Consider the following 15308-nt stretch of genomic DNA (forward strand, 5'->3'; position numbering starts at 1 on the left):
TTACATCTGGAACTGGAAACTGGAAGTCTCCTCCTTCTCCAATTGACATTTAAAAAACACATTTTCCTGAGACTGGCCAGCTGGCATAGTGGTTAAGTTCCCACGCTCTGCTTTGGTGGCTCAGGGTTTGTGGGTTCAGATCCCAGGCTCGGACCTACACACCACTTGTCAAGCCATGCTGGCGGTGTACCATATAAAGTAGAGGAAGATGGGCATGGATGTTAGCCCAGGGCCAATCTTTCTCTGCAAAAAAGAGGAGGAATGGCAACAGATGTTAGCTTAGGGCTAATCTTCCTCAAAAAAAAAAGTTTTCCTCTTTTCTAGTTGTTCTTGGTGTTACGATTGGCTTAAATAGCTTCCTCAGCTATTGCCACAAATACCTCAACTCTACTCAGTCATAATCCTACTTTTTTATCTCCCATTTTCAGCCCTAAACTTGTGCTTTAATCTTGTCTACTTACCTTGGTTTTCCTGGTTAGATCTTCACACTTTCTAAAATCTTTGGCTTGGATTCACATCTCTGTGCTTCCTATTCCTTACTGCCTTTAATAGTAATCCTAATTATCAGAGGCATTTCTAGAACCCAAACACCACAACAGGCTGATGCTCTTGACTGAGGCTCTACTTGTCCAACCAAAGCTCTTTTGTTTATAAAGAATATCCAAGTACAGGACAGTTTTTGTGAGGATACAGCAGATGATCTTATGAGCATTTAATAAGGAATGTTCATAAGGAAAAACACGGTTTTCAAGGAAATGAAAAACAGCCTGCTTTCATATGTCTTAGCATTGGAAAAGGTATTCTTTTTATCTCTGTGCATATACATTTTCTCTCTCTCTCTCTCTGTGTTTTTTTTTTTTTCGTGGTTTCTCAGTTTACCTAGGGCAGAAAATTCAGTTCTACACTTTTCCTCTTTCTCATACCATTCATAGACTTTTTAATTTAGGAGGGTTTTAGTTTTGTGCATACCAATTTTTAAATCCCTTAAAGGTAAGGGGCCATGACTACTAATTATTTAAGGATTCAGTTACTTGAAGCCTATCACTCATTTCTTCTTCCTTCTAAAGGAATTATACAAAATTAGTAACAGTTAAATGAGGAATAAAGTATAAATATATTAATTTCTCTGTAAGTACCATATGTCCCTAAATACATGTTGAACCAGGTTGGGGCACATGGCTGAGGCTAAAGACCAAAATGAGGTTTCTTGCTTCCTTTTCCTAAATCCTTATCAATTTCCTAAATCCTTATCTATTCCTCCTCCTTCCCTCTCCCCAAACTGAAGGTGAAATCTTTCTTTCTAGAGCAATGACCCACGAGTTCTTCAAGATTCACTTCTTTTGCTTCTTTGAAGGTGTCTAATTAATTATTTCCTCTCTTTAGCAATGAGCTTTTTCTCTTACTGATTTTTCACGTGGCCTCACATGGCTGTCCTGGCTCTGATCATCCAATTCAACGCCTTTCACTAATTACTGTACTCTCTATTTCTTCTTCTTTCAAATTATTCATTTGTTTGTGGCTAAGCGAAGAGTTGGTCTTGGACCTGGTATCCATTCTTTTCTAATAAGCTGTGGCCATGGTGGTAGGCATATGGGATTAGGAATTCCTCTTCCAGGCTGTCTGAGAGGGAAATGAAATCCAGGAAAAGGAATTAAAGATTTTATTTATTTATTTTTTCCCCCCAAAGCCCCAGTAGATAGTTGTATGTCATAGCTGCACATCCTTCTAGTTGCTGTATGTGGGACTCGGCCTCAGGATGGACGGAGAAGTGGTGCCTCGGTGCGCGCCCGGGATCCGAACCCGGGCCACCAGCATCGGAGCGCGCGCACTTAACCACCAAGCCACAGGGCCGGGCCAAAATTGAGACCATTCTTTTTTTTTTTTTTTTTTTTTGTGAGGAGATCAGCCCTGTGCTAATATCCGCCAATCCTCCTCTTTTTTTGCTGAGGAAGACGGCCCTGGGCTAACATCTGTGCCCATCTTCCTCCACTTTATATGGTACGCCACCACAGCATGGCTTGCCAAGCAGTGTGTCGGCGCGTGCCCGGGATCCGAACCAGCGAACCCCGGACCGCCGCAGCGGAGCACGCGCACTTAACCGCTTGCGCCACCGGGCTGGCCCCAGGAAAAGGAATTAGATGTGTGGGAAAATTGACATCTTCAGAACACCTACCTAGATTGGGTTATTCACTAGGATTAAGACATATGTGGACAGAGTAGAATGTTAAAAGAATAAAATGGGTGAGAGATAATCAGATTGACCAAAGAAAAGGATATGTTATGAAATCCAGGACTAGGACGATAGCATAGTTTGTTCTCACTACCAAATATTACTTGTAAATTGCTACATATTTATGTATGATTAAATTAATAGTTATTGAATAGTTACATCCAACTATACTTGAGTAATAATCTTTAAGAGTAGGTAAATATGAAGATACATCCCTATAAATATTTATTGATAAAGGCATAGATATGCAGATAAAAACAATTTGATAAATATATTGATCATAAATTTCATGTTCTTATAAAGAAGATCATTTATTTTGATCTTATTTAATTTTAATAGAGAAAAACTAAACTGAAGCTCCAGAGCCACCACATTCAGTTGTTAAGACTAAAACATGAATCGTGCTCCCTGGAGTTGGGCAGTGAAAAATCTGCACAACTGTATGTTGCAGCCCCTCAACTTCAAATATATATTTCTACTTTGTAAGAAGTATTATTTCACAAAAATTCCTCTAAAGTTAGTATAAAGATTGTGGAAAGTAAATTTTAAATGATGTTTTAATATTACATATTATACTTTCTTACACTTCCTCTCCTCATAATTTGCCTGTTATATTATTGTTTGTTCATTGTCAAGGTTAACAATGTTTAAATCAACCTTCAGTCTTTTAGCATGGCTTCTTCATTCCTGAATTTTTTATTGACTTATCTGCTAATAATCTAGATTTCGAGTGGCTTTTAAAAAGAAACTCATGGCTACTGTATTCTCTGAGTTTTTCATTTTTGAAAATATGTGAAAATATCTACCTTTTTTTTAAATTGATGTTTTAATAGTTTATAACACTGTGAAATTTTGGGCTGTACATTTTTGTTTGTCCATCACCATATATATGTCTCCCTTCACCCCTTGTGCCCACCCCCTACCCCCATTGCCCCTGGTAACCACAATACAGTTTTCTCTGTCCATGTGTTGGTTTATATTCCACGTATGAGTGAGATCATGCAGTGTTTGTCTTTCTCTTTCTGGATTATTTCACTTAACATAATACCCTCCAGGCTCATCCATGTTGTTGCAAATGGGATGATTTTGTCTTTTTTTATGGCTGAGTAGTATTCCATTGTGTGTGTGTGTGTGTATATATATATATATATATATATATATATACACCACATCTTCTTGATCCAATCATCTGTCGAGGGAGGCTTAGGTTGCTTCCACTTCTTAGCTATAGTGAATAATGCTGCAATAAACATGGGGTGCATAAGCCTCTTTGGATTGTTGATTTCAGGTTCATTGGATAGATTCCCAGTAGTGGGATAGCTAGATCATAGGGTATTTCTATTTTTAATTCTTTGAGGAATCTCCATACCATTTTCCATAGAGGCTGCACCAGTTTGCATTCCCACCAGCTGTGTATGAGGGTTCCTGTTTCTCCACATCCTCTCCAACATTTGTTGTTTTTTGTCTTGGTGATTATAGCCATTCTAACAGGCGTGAGGTGATATCTTAGTGTTGTTTTGATTTGCATTTCCCTGATGATTAGTGATGTTGAACATCTTTTCATGTGCCTATTGGCCATCTGTGTATCTTCTTTGGAGAAATGTCTGTTCATTTCCTCTGCCGATTTTTTGATCTGGTTGTTTGTTTTTTTGTTGTTCAGTTGTGTGAGTTCTTTATATATTATGGAGATTAACCCCTTGTCAGATATATGTTTTGCAAATATTTTCTCGCAGCTGGTGGGTTGTCTGTTCATCTTGATTCTGGTTTCATTTGTCTTGTAGAAGCTCTTTAATCAGATCAAGTCCCACTTGCTTATTTTTTCTTTAGTTTCCCTAGTCTGGGTAGGCATGTCATCTGAAAAGATTCCTTTATGACCAATGTCAACTAGTGTGTTGCCTATATTTTCTTCTATGAATTTTATAGTTTCAGGTCTCACCTTCAGGTCTTTGATCCATTTTGAGTTAATTTTTGTGAATGACAATAGCAGAAGGTCCACTTTCATTCTTTTGCATGTGGCTGTCCAGTTTTCCCAAAACCATTTGTTGAAGAGACTTTCCTTTCTCCATTGTGTGTTCTTAGCTTCTTTGTCGAAAATTAGCTGTCCATATATGTGTGGTTTTATTGCTGGGCTTTCAATTCTATTCCATTGATCTGTGTGTCTGTTTTTGTACCAGTACCATGCTGTTTTGATTACTATTACTTTGTAGTATGTTTTGAAGTCAGGGATTGTGATGCCTCTAGCTTTGTTCTTTTTTCTTAGGATTGCTTTAGCTATTCAGGGTCTTTTATTGCCCCATATGAATTTTAGTATTCTTTCTTCTGAAAATATCTACCTTTTTCAATTTTTGAAAGATACCTTAGCTGGATACAGTATTCTTAGGCCATACTTTCTTTCTCTCAGAACTTTATAGATATTGCTCCAAAGTTCTTTGGAAATCGTTGTTGTGGGGAAGTCTGAAGCCAATGTGACAATGTGACATTTTTTTTCTGCAAGGAATTCCTGAAGAATTTTTTTCTTTATTCTTGAAATTCGATAACAAACAGGGTCTATCTTTTTGCTGATCATTGTATTTGGGTTTTCTCCTGGAACAGAGTGTCTTTTTGATATGCAAATTTATGTTTTCCTTCATTTCTGGGTAGTTGTCTTGTATTATATCTTTGGATATATTTTGTTCTTCACTTTTAGGGTTATATAATTCAAAGTCATTTGTTATATCTTTATTGTCTAGGCTTGTCCTTCATATATATTATCTCTTCTCTTATTGCTTTTTTATGTCTTTTTCCTCTGCATTTGCTATGATTCCCTCAAGCTTTTCCTCTATGTCAGGAATTCTATTTTGTTTCTTGCTTTCTCTAATTTATTTAGTAGTTCTTTAAAAATGCTATATTTTCCTTATGCTGTAGTCTCCCATTTCATCTCATCTTATTGCTTTTTCATCTCATCTCTTAGCTGATGAAGACCCTATTTTATTAAATTAATCTTTTCTATTATGTTCTTCTATAGCAACACACTCACAGTGAATTTTTTTCCATACTTTGCATTTTTGTTCCAGAAAAGACTATTGAACTCCATTTTGTACACCCTTATTATTTCTTGACTATTTTATTTCTGTAGTGGAATATCTATAGTTGCTATGCCATTTCCCCCCACTAAAATGTTGCTTATGTTTAACATAGGTATCACTTTTCCAAACATTCTATTGGCTTTGACATAATATGGATGAATTTGATTTGGGTTCATTTTTTCCTCTAAGCTAAATTTTTGGGCAGAGTAATTTGTGTTCCATCTACTTTTCTGTAGTTTGATGGTATGGGAAGGTTTCTGGAATTGGTTAGAGTTCAAAACTGTATGAAGTTTTACTGTAATACCCTGAGCTTTGCTCTCCTGAGATTTTGTAAAATATAGCATATCAAAATTCACTTTACCTTATCATGAACATATTCCATTCCCATGGTTAGGAGATACCCTAGGGCTTTAAGTAACTCTCTTAATTCAGTATAGAGCCCCAGAGCCTTTGTTTCTAATATATAGCCCTAAAAACTTCTCTAATTTCACCAGTCTCTAATCCATCTCTCTTCACATCTACCTCCTACCCTTTCTCCCAAGCTAATCAGGAGAGAGAGAGGAAAAACGGATATCGTCTCATCTTAGTTTTCTTAATCTCCAAATTTGGGTTGATTAGTGAGAATTCTCAGAATTTTTTAAGTCACCAGAACTTCTTTTGCAGCATTAGAAGCCACCTGGTGCTGGAAATTCACAGCCTTTATAAATGCTCTATGAAGACCTCCACTAAAGAAATCTACTTGATTTTGCTAAATTCAGCATTTCCCATATTTATATAAATTCTTTTCGCTAGGATAGTGCCTAATATTAGTTTGGGAACCCTGATTTCTGAAGTCCCCTGAGTTCACATATCCTAAATAGATATTTGACAGCCAACCAGTAGAGGGAAAGTCAGTCCCAGTGTGTGGTTGACCTCAAAGTGTGTGGGTTGCAGAGGAGGGAGAAGCCTACATGGGGCACGGGTCAGTGGGACATCATGGCTAGTGCCCCATGGCTGGAGCTTCACTGAAATGATTTTTTAGTATTGGCTGAGAGTAGGAAAAGTCAGAGAATCAGTCTAAGTTGTATTCTAGAGAGGATGGAGAGTTGAAACTAGAAAAATCAAATTCTAAGGACTAAATGTTCAGTCAGGAACAGAAGATTAAAGCAAGAAGATTTAAGAGTTGGATAAATGTAGGAATAGAGTGAGGAATGAAGAGCAAAGATGGGAGGGAGGAGGTATCAAAAGTATAAAAGATAATTGCCTGGCATTGAGCTGGGGTGCCCGAATCTGGTGTCTCTGGTAAGGTCAGTCTATGTTAGAGGCTCTGGAGTGTAGGAGTCTTGACTGTCAATGAAGTCTGTTTCAAGTTCTGTCTCTGATGAAGAGGATTATTTCGGTTAATACTTGGGTATTCAAACAATATGAGGTTTTCTAGTTACTAGCTTACCCTGCAAGTAACTGTCAATTGCATAAAAAAATATTTTCAATGGCCTGGCATTAATGCAATGCATATATACATGAAATAATTGGCACACTGCTTTGCCAATACCTGTAGTAGATTTTTCAGTAAGTTTGTCATGAATTCAAGATATTTGATGTTCTTGGAAATTGTGGTATATTCAGCTCTTACTCAAAATCACGCAACAGTAGGTTGGGGTGCTCATTCTATAAGGCAGTTATCAGTCTACGTCTTATGCCACACATTATACCAGGTTGTTGATATACAGAATTGAACAAGATATAGGTCCTGCCCTCAGAGAACTATTTTAAAACCCTAAGGGAGTCCTCCATACGGATTAATGCCATCAGAGTTAATGCCAAACTCTCTTTAACAATACTTGAAAGAGTTTGTTTAAAATGACGTCTTAGAGCAACAGTTCTCAAGTTTGGTTTCACATAACAATCACCTGAGTAGCTGATGCCTGGGTCCTATTCTAAGCCAATTAAATCAGAATACTTGTGTTTGGGCTTATGCGTCAGTATTCTTTAAAAACATCCTAGGTTCAGTCTATGGTGAGAACCTGTGTGTTAGAGGGGGAATATAGTCAGTTGGGGAAAACTAAAATGACACAATGAGTGAACTGTGTACTGAGTTTTAAATAGTTAAGCATATCTATAAATATGTATTCAACAAATTACAAATATAACACATAGTTATGTAGATCATCAGTTTTGTTCTGGTATTAACTTCCAATCCCCCTTCATTAGGGTACTGGTAAAAACCCATAGCTAGTTTTGACTGAGTTAGTGTCTTTGTTCTGGCTTTGTTATTGACTTTGATCCAATACTTTTCTCTCTTCTATTTCTGTTTTCTATTTTATCTTACCCTTCATTATTCACACTTGAATGAAATTACTCATTCTCAAACTGCTATAATTCAATCATTGGAATATAAAGCAGTCATTCTTAAATCTGGCTTAATTTTAATTATCTGGAGAACTTTTAAAAAATGCTGATGACCGGGCTTCACTCCAGAATCTCTAGGAGTGAGACCCCAGTCATTGATATTTGTTTAAAAGTGTCCCAGGTGATTCTGTGTACAGCTGGGTTTAAAAACCCTAGTGTGATTGAGTGTTATAATAATGGACCCCAAAGAATTATGCCTCCCCGTGTCCATAAACTTTTGTGGTGTGACCGCTCCCATCAACAGGTGGAGTCTATTTCCCCACCTTGACTATAGGCTCTTAGCTGACTCTCCAGGTGAATACAGCACATGTGGGATCAGAAGAGGAACCACCCAGCCAAACCCTCAGAATAGTGAGAAGTAATAAAATGTTTTTTTTAATTCATTTAGTTTAGGGACAGTTTGTTACCCAGCAAAGTCTAACTGAAATACACTACTATGGAGGCTTTCTATCATAAGCTACGACAAAGAAGAGCTACTCCTGATTTTTTCTTTATCTCTATTTTTAATGCTGTTGCAAGAACCACCTAACAGTTGCCTCTGAAGTTCTTTCTATTCTCCCAGGATTCTCCTTCAGACTCTTTTACTGCTGGTAGAATGAGATTTAGGCAGAAAAAGAAGAATTTTATGTCGTTGCACAAATGCCTTCCTGTTTTTCTCTGGGGTACTTTTTCAGTCTGACTACCAAATGTTTCTTTACAACTATAAAGATCAAAGAAACCACCTGCCCCTGGGGCCATGGCTCAGGCAGACTTTCATAACACTACATGTGGATTGCATCAACACATCCGAGACTCAGCACAGGTTAAGGTCTTTCACAAGTTAAGGTCCAGAATAAAGAGATCCCCTTGCATTAGCAAGATGGCCACACTTAGGTTGATCCAGGAACAATGTGAAGTCTCTAATCAATTTGCTTAGTGTGGGTCATGTAAAAGAGTTGTAGTTTGTCTCTTCACTATGCTATCAGTGATGAAAATTACTGTAATTTTGTCTTAATAATAAGATCAACTATTTTAACAGCTCTGATTAGAATGTCTTCCTTGTGAAATTAGCAGTGAATGAAAACAAAAGTTGTCTATATCATTAATTGGTAGGTAAATCTAGGCTGATGGGAGGAAATGTCATGGACCTAGAGTCCAAAGACATGGGTTTGACACTCAGTTCTACTTCTTACCTATTGTATAACCTTGAATAAATTGCTAAAATATTTTTTTCTTAGTTGCATTATCTGTAAAATCGAGATAAAAATAAATATTTCCAGAATACATCTAAGGATCAAAAAAGATAGCATATATAATATCCCTTTGTAATCTTTAAAGCTTAATTTAAATGTAAGATGTTATTTCTCTTGGTATAGATAGCTATTGTTATAGATAGCACCAGGAAAGAATAAATATGGAAAAAATTCTTGACAACAGCTGAGAAAAGTCACTCATATTCTCAATGTGTCAGGGAAAGTGAATACTTTATGTGGCCTCACAGTTTTCTTTAATCTCTTAATCTCAAAGCACCTTGCAGAATACTTTCATTAATTTATAAAACCCCATGAAATACATTTGTTCCCCTTAAGCTTCCTTTTCAACAAGGTACCTTTTGAGGAGATGTAAATTTAAGCCTAACCCACTAAGGGCCATCAGATTTGTGAACGAATAAAGAGGGGTTCTGATCCTTTTTTATGTTGTAATTTTTGTGTCTTATTTAAAATATGCAGCTCTCTTGATCTTGTCTGCTTTCCCTCAAAGCCTGTCCCTTGATGCTTTGATGTAGCGAACATGGCTATGAAACTCAAATCCTAGACAGGTGGCAGTCTTTTCATTCCTTACATGTTAGGGATAGTGTTTGGAGGTAATTTATTAATCTCTGTCTCCCTTAAGTATCTGAAAGGTGCCCATTAAAAAATATGTGAACCAGATTCTTATTCTGCCCAGGTTGAATTCTGGTTGGAGTCAGGGTCTGGGTGCAGGCTGTGTTTTACTCTTTGGTCCTTGACTAGCATGTAGGAGTTTTTCATTTGGCTTCCTAAATTGTAGTCTACTGATATGAAAGAGCTAATAGGACTTTCAGTCAACATGTGTTTAGGGACTAGGAGATGTAGCTATAATTATTCTCTGTATTTCTATCGTTTCTTTTTCAAGGAGATCAGAGAGCTCTGCATACATTATTTAATCTTCCTAAGTAAGGTGAGCTAGATGAATTACGTTATTATATTAGAAAAATTTACCTTGACTCCGACTTTCTGTTGTCATATCTACTGGCATCTTCACTTATCTTACTGGTATTTAGTGATATGATTTTTTCTGTGGATGTTCCAAATTGTTCTCTTTTCTATACTGAAATAAACCTGATTTCTGTGTATTCCCTCAAACTCTGCTCTTAAAGGAAAGGGTATGTATGTGTATAGATAATTAACATATATTACATCCTAGTCCAAAGAAGTGCCATCACTGGTGAATTTCTTAATTTGAGACGAGTAGTGTGTGACAAAGGATGATACATTTTGGGGACACGTGGACCTTTTGCTATCCTTGAAAATAAACCACATAGATATTTGCATGTTCATAGAACTGATGCTTTTTATAATATCTTCTTTTAGACAGGAATTACTTGTTACAAACTCTATTTTAGGGTGAGGGAGACTGAGGTACATGCAGATTGGTAACACAAAAAAGAAAACATAAGCAAATTTTTGGTATGTTATGATTCTGATTAATAACGTTTATGACCTAATATCTGCATTTGACAGGGTCTTACTTCAGAGATTTCCAATACCCATACTGAAACTTCGATCAGTTAATCAGAGCACTTTGAATTTGAGGCTGCCAGAGGTTTATCAAACTGGTTTTTCTTTATAAATTTTGCTGAATGATTTCCTCTTTGACTCAATGCATGTTTTTGGCAGGGAGTTTTCCATATTAGGCTAGTTGACAAATGAGCCATTTTTTTTTCCTGAGGATTTTTTTTTCTCTCCTAGAGAGACACACACAGACATACTCAGACAGAAGTCTTTAGTTTTGAACTCCAGTAATTATTAATTCAGTGGTATGTGCAATATACATGTACAGGTGGTATGAGTGGTTAAAACACCAATAATGTTTACTTCTCTTACCAACATAGGACCCTTTCCCCTAAGACTCAAATTCACCATCAATCTAATTGCCACAGGATTGTTCAATTTCATATAGGATTACACTTCCATGGACGTCTTCCAGAGCTTATTCACAGGAGACTTAAGCAGAGGTCAAGCTGGCTTTTCTATGTAACTTTCTGGAAGAGAAGAGCATAATTGCCCCCTTCCAGGAAACTGGTATTCATCAAGAAAGGTTTGCTTTTCGTGTCACCCCTGGTGGACATCAGTGGATTCTTCAGGATGCTGCTCAGGATCTCTCCAATTCTGTGTTTTTCGCTTCCATCTGTGACTTTCTTTGAATTGCGTTTTTCCTGATTGATCTGACTAAAGGTAAGTCAAACTAAAACACAAGAAGGAAATAAGCATTTATAACGAAATGACCCCTTAGAAAGAAGAATAATTTCTTAGCGCATTATTATAAAATAAAATCCCTAAATAAAATATATTTTGGTGTTTGGACTCAACTGGCACTTTTCTCTTTTGCTGGAATTGTTTATCATAATGAAAGCACACACATGCTAGCACAGGTATACCCTAAACTTGAGAAGCTTCTTTATCTTTTGACAGATAGATGATTGCTTTTGCAGTTTGAATATGTTTTCCTTTGGCAGTTTGATATGATAGAAAGAAAGAGCATGAAATTTGAAGTTAAAGGGGTCTGGGTTTGAATCTCTGTTCTGCAGCTTGTTGTTTGTAGAACCTTGGGCAGGTTAGTTAACCTCTTTAAGCCTATGCTTCCTTCTCTGTTAAAGGAGACTAATAATGTCTACTTTATCAGAGTACCTTAAGAAATAAATGAGACAGTGCAAATGAAGGCATGTGGAACCTGCCAATCTTAGTGAGTCCTCCATAAGTATTAGTTTCTTTTCTTTCCTGCTGTATGTTGGCCAGAGAGTAATGTGGCATTTTTGCTTAATAAGATAAAATAATATATAAAAATAAATAATGAGGCATACAAATATAATGAATTTGAAGAGTCATTTTGCACTTTCTAGGTTACCTAATTAACGCAGGAAACCCAATAGTTATATATAAAATGCTACCATATTCTTGTGAGATAGAAAAATAATATTAATAAATTTATTCACTTGCACTTTTTTGTCAAATATTTACTGAGTACTATTATTTGTTAAGTAGTGGCTAGCTTCTAGAGATACAATAGTGAAGAATAGAGACATGGTTTCTAGAGCTGGCCTGCTAGGATATTGTCAGTTTAGAAATAGGAAAAAATTAAGAATGAACCCACTTAAAGAGCACTGACTTCGATCTCAGTTAAATATAATCCCTGGTATCATATCTCAAATGGGATTTATTATTACCTTGTAGTCAATTTACTTTTCTTAGTTCCAGTCAGTAATTGGGAATTTTTCCTTAGGCTGTGCCTGGAAACTCCACGGATGTGAAGGTATTCTGGGTTTTTCAACTATTACAAGGAACTTTGAGTGAGGTTTAGATCAATTATAACCCTGGGGCCACTTAACCTAATATTAAAAGAAAGATTCCATTTTTTCCCTCTTAAGAAAGCAGTATTGACCAAAGCCAGTTAGTACTCCACTCAAAACGTTTTAAGTGGAATTTGCAAGAGAGAAAATTCACCATTTTTGTGCTCAAGAGCTCTGCCTCGTCCTTACCCCTAGGAAGAAAGCTTGGCATGAGGGTGGGATTATGTTTCCTGTGTTACTGCACTTTTTGCTCCCACTGGAGCAACTTGCCCCATCCCCTGGAATGAGGAGAATGAGACACACATCCAAACTGCTGCTTACTCACTTTGTTTAATGCCTGTGGGTGATTGTTGTAAGCAAAAGGATGGTTAAGAATAATCACCAAAGAGATTCTGTTATGTGTTGTCTCTCTCTTTCCTTCTCTCTCCTCTTTCATTTCCTTTGTTACTCTCAACCTTTCTCTTTTCACATTTACTTTCTCTTCACCTCTGATGCCCAGCAACTCAGTTTGTTGGAGTTTTGCTGTTGTGTGAGGTTTAATCATGTCCCCAGGAAGAGGGATAATTATTAAACCACTGGAAATTTAATGATGGGTATTTATTCCCCAACCTTAGTCATTTTGGTGTCTGGGGTTTGGCATGCCAGTCAGTGGAAACCAAAGTGAATAAATGTCATCAAACTGCACGTGATTTTCCAGTGATTTACGTGTGTTTATTGTACTCCAGATGGGCAATTACTGATGCCCTGCTCTGCCCTTTATTTGCAAGCCTCTCGTGATCAAAATAACAAAGACTTAAAACAAGTTCACCTCTCCACAGTGGTGGAAAACAGGTGTCAGTTTCCCCAATATGAAGGCACTTCTTTCTAACACTGTGTTCTGTGTAACATTTCCTCTTTAGTGTGCTTAAGCTCAGGTCCCTGGGATCCTTTTTTTTTTTATTTTAAAATTGTCTTTCCCACTCACTTAAGAATTCAAATTGTTATGCAAAAATTTGGACTTTATATTTTTTCCAATGAATTAATGTTAACCTTCTAACATATTACGTATTTGCTTATTTATGGTTATTTTTACTGTCTGTCTCCTTCCACTAAGATTTAAGCTCCCCAAGGGAAGTGATCTTTACCTCTTTGGTTATTAATTAATTTATATATATATATATAAATATATATATAAAATATATATAAAATATAAATATAAAATATATTTATATATATATAATATATTATATATAAAATATATTTTATATATATATAATATATTATATATAAAATAATTAATATATCTCATGTGTTTAAAACAGTGCCTGGCACATATTAGGCATTCTTTTAATATCTGTTGAATAAATGCTGAATGAATGAATGAGTGAATGCCACTAAGTTCTCAGTAGAAAACTTGCCTGGAATTACTATTCTTGCAGGTGGGAGAGACCTGTATTAAATTTGCTGCTTTTTATCCGTGTAACCTTTAGCAAGTTACTTAACCATTCTAGGTATTCATTTCTTTATCTGTATAGTGAGGATTTTTTGAAGATTTAGACTAAAAGGGATTAATTAAATGGGATAATGCATGACAAAGCATTCAACACAGTACCTGGCATATATGGTCAGTGCTCAAGAAATTGTAACTGTTACAAAGTTGTTAACCTTCAATTTAATCTTGTGCCATTGTGAGAAATATAGGACTATGTTCATGAAAGAAAGAAGTTTTTTTGATGTTGATCTTTGTTTTATTTTAGCTGAAGCTCCACTGGAATGTAAATTCAATGAGGATAGGAACTTTGTGTGTTTGTTTGTTCCTTGATTTATCTTGACAACTAGAATGGTGTCAGACATATAGTAGGTACTTAATAAATATTTGTCTAGTGAATTATTGAGTGTTTAAAATGGGGATTAACTCCACAAGCCTAACCTTGTGAGCCCCAGTGGTAATCAGTTGAATTAATGGCAGAGATCACAAAATACTGTTCTAAAAATGGCTCAATTTTTTCATTGTGTGGAATCAAGACCACAGAGGAAGGTTTTGAGAACTAAAAGTGAAGGGGAAGAGGAGCTGGAAATTACCTAGAAGTTCAGGCCATGCAGAGTTATTTTGGGCAATTCAGAATCAAATGGACATTTTATTTTCTTATTATCCCATTTGACTTTCTAAAATACCTGGATCCACAATACTTAATTTCACTTTATATCCTATAGCTTTTGTCCAAAACAGAGCATTTCATTTAATTTAACTTCTTCTAGGTAAATGTCTTGGTGGTAGGCATGTAGGTTTCAGGAGAAAAGATACTATAGACTCACTGGTGAATATGCCTTTCTGGTCCCTGCTGCAAGCCTGGGCTCTGAAAATACCACAGTCCAAAGGGCATACTGAAATGTAGGTCTTTTTTGAAGTTAAAACTGAACAAAACAAACAAACAAACAAATCCTTGGTCTGTTTCCCACCCTACTGACTCAAGTTGTTCTGCTTAGTCACTAATTTGACTGATCCTCTACTGTACTTTCAAATGATTGAGGGGATCTTCAATGTTCTATTTGTAACCAAACATTTACTGGTGACCCACTATGGCTACTTATAAAAACTGCTTTTTGTTAAAATAACATTTGATAGGATCATCAACTAAGTTTTTCTCAAAAGAATCTACATCAGGCAATTCACAGCTATATGATTTTGACATTTCCATATGTTTTTTTAAGGCTCATGTTTTGGTTTTGTTGTTTGTATGCTAACAATTACAATTCCTTTTCATTAAATTAAATTTTAGCAGTCAGAAGTATTGCTATTGCTATCCTTAATGATAAGTATTTTAAATGCATGCTATTATTTTATTTTTATTATATATTATTTTAGAGGATAAAACGTTTTGAGTGGATTTTGCAACTGCTGAGATCAAGTCTGAAACTTTTCCAAAAATAAAGATTCTGAATAGTTTAGGTTTTAAAATATGTTCACAACTGCAACTCAAGACAATGAGAGTTGCAGATAACTTTAAGAATACCATGTCCATATCATGTGGGTAAATTTAAATAAAAGAGATTTATATTGCCTTTGGATGACCAGTAT

General features: G+C 36.0%; 1 long non-coding RNA gene across 1 annotated transcript in view; it reads left to right on the top strand.

Annotated features, from left to right (window-relative positions):
- Positions 1-15308, top strand: part of LOC147918087 (uncharacterized) — a 111702-nt gene that overhangs the window by 84641 nt on the left and 11753 nt on the right. Inside the window, exon 3 of the long non-coding RNA XR_015556359.1 lies at positions 10864-11138. This is a non-coding gene — a long non-coding RNA (uncharacterized LOC147918087). The remainder of the gene's footprint in view (positions 1-10863; positions 11139-15308) is intronic.

The sequence above is a fragment of the Ceratotherium simum genome, chromosome 2 (genome assembly GCF_057802395.1).
Source record: "Ceratotherium simum simum isolate JZ-2026a chromosome 2, ASM5780239v1, whole genome shotgun sequence".
NCBI classification, from domain to species: Eukaryota; Metazoa; Chordata; class Mammalia; order Perissodactyla; family Rhinocerotidae; genus Ceratotherium; species Ceratotherium simum.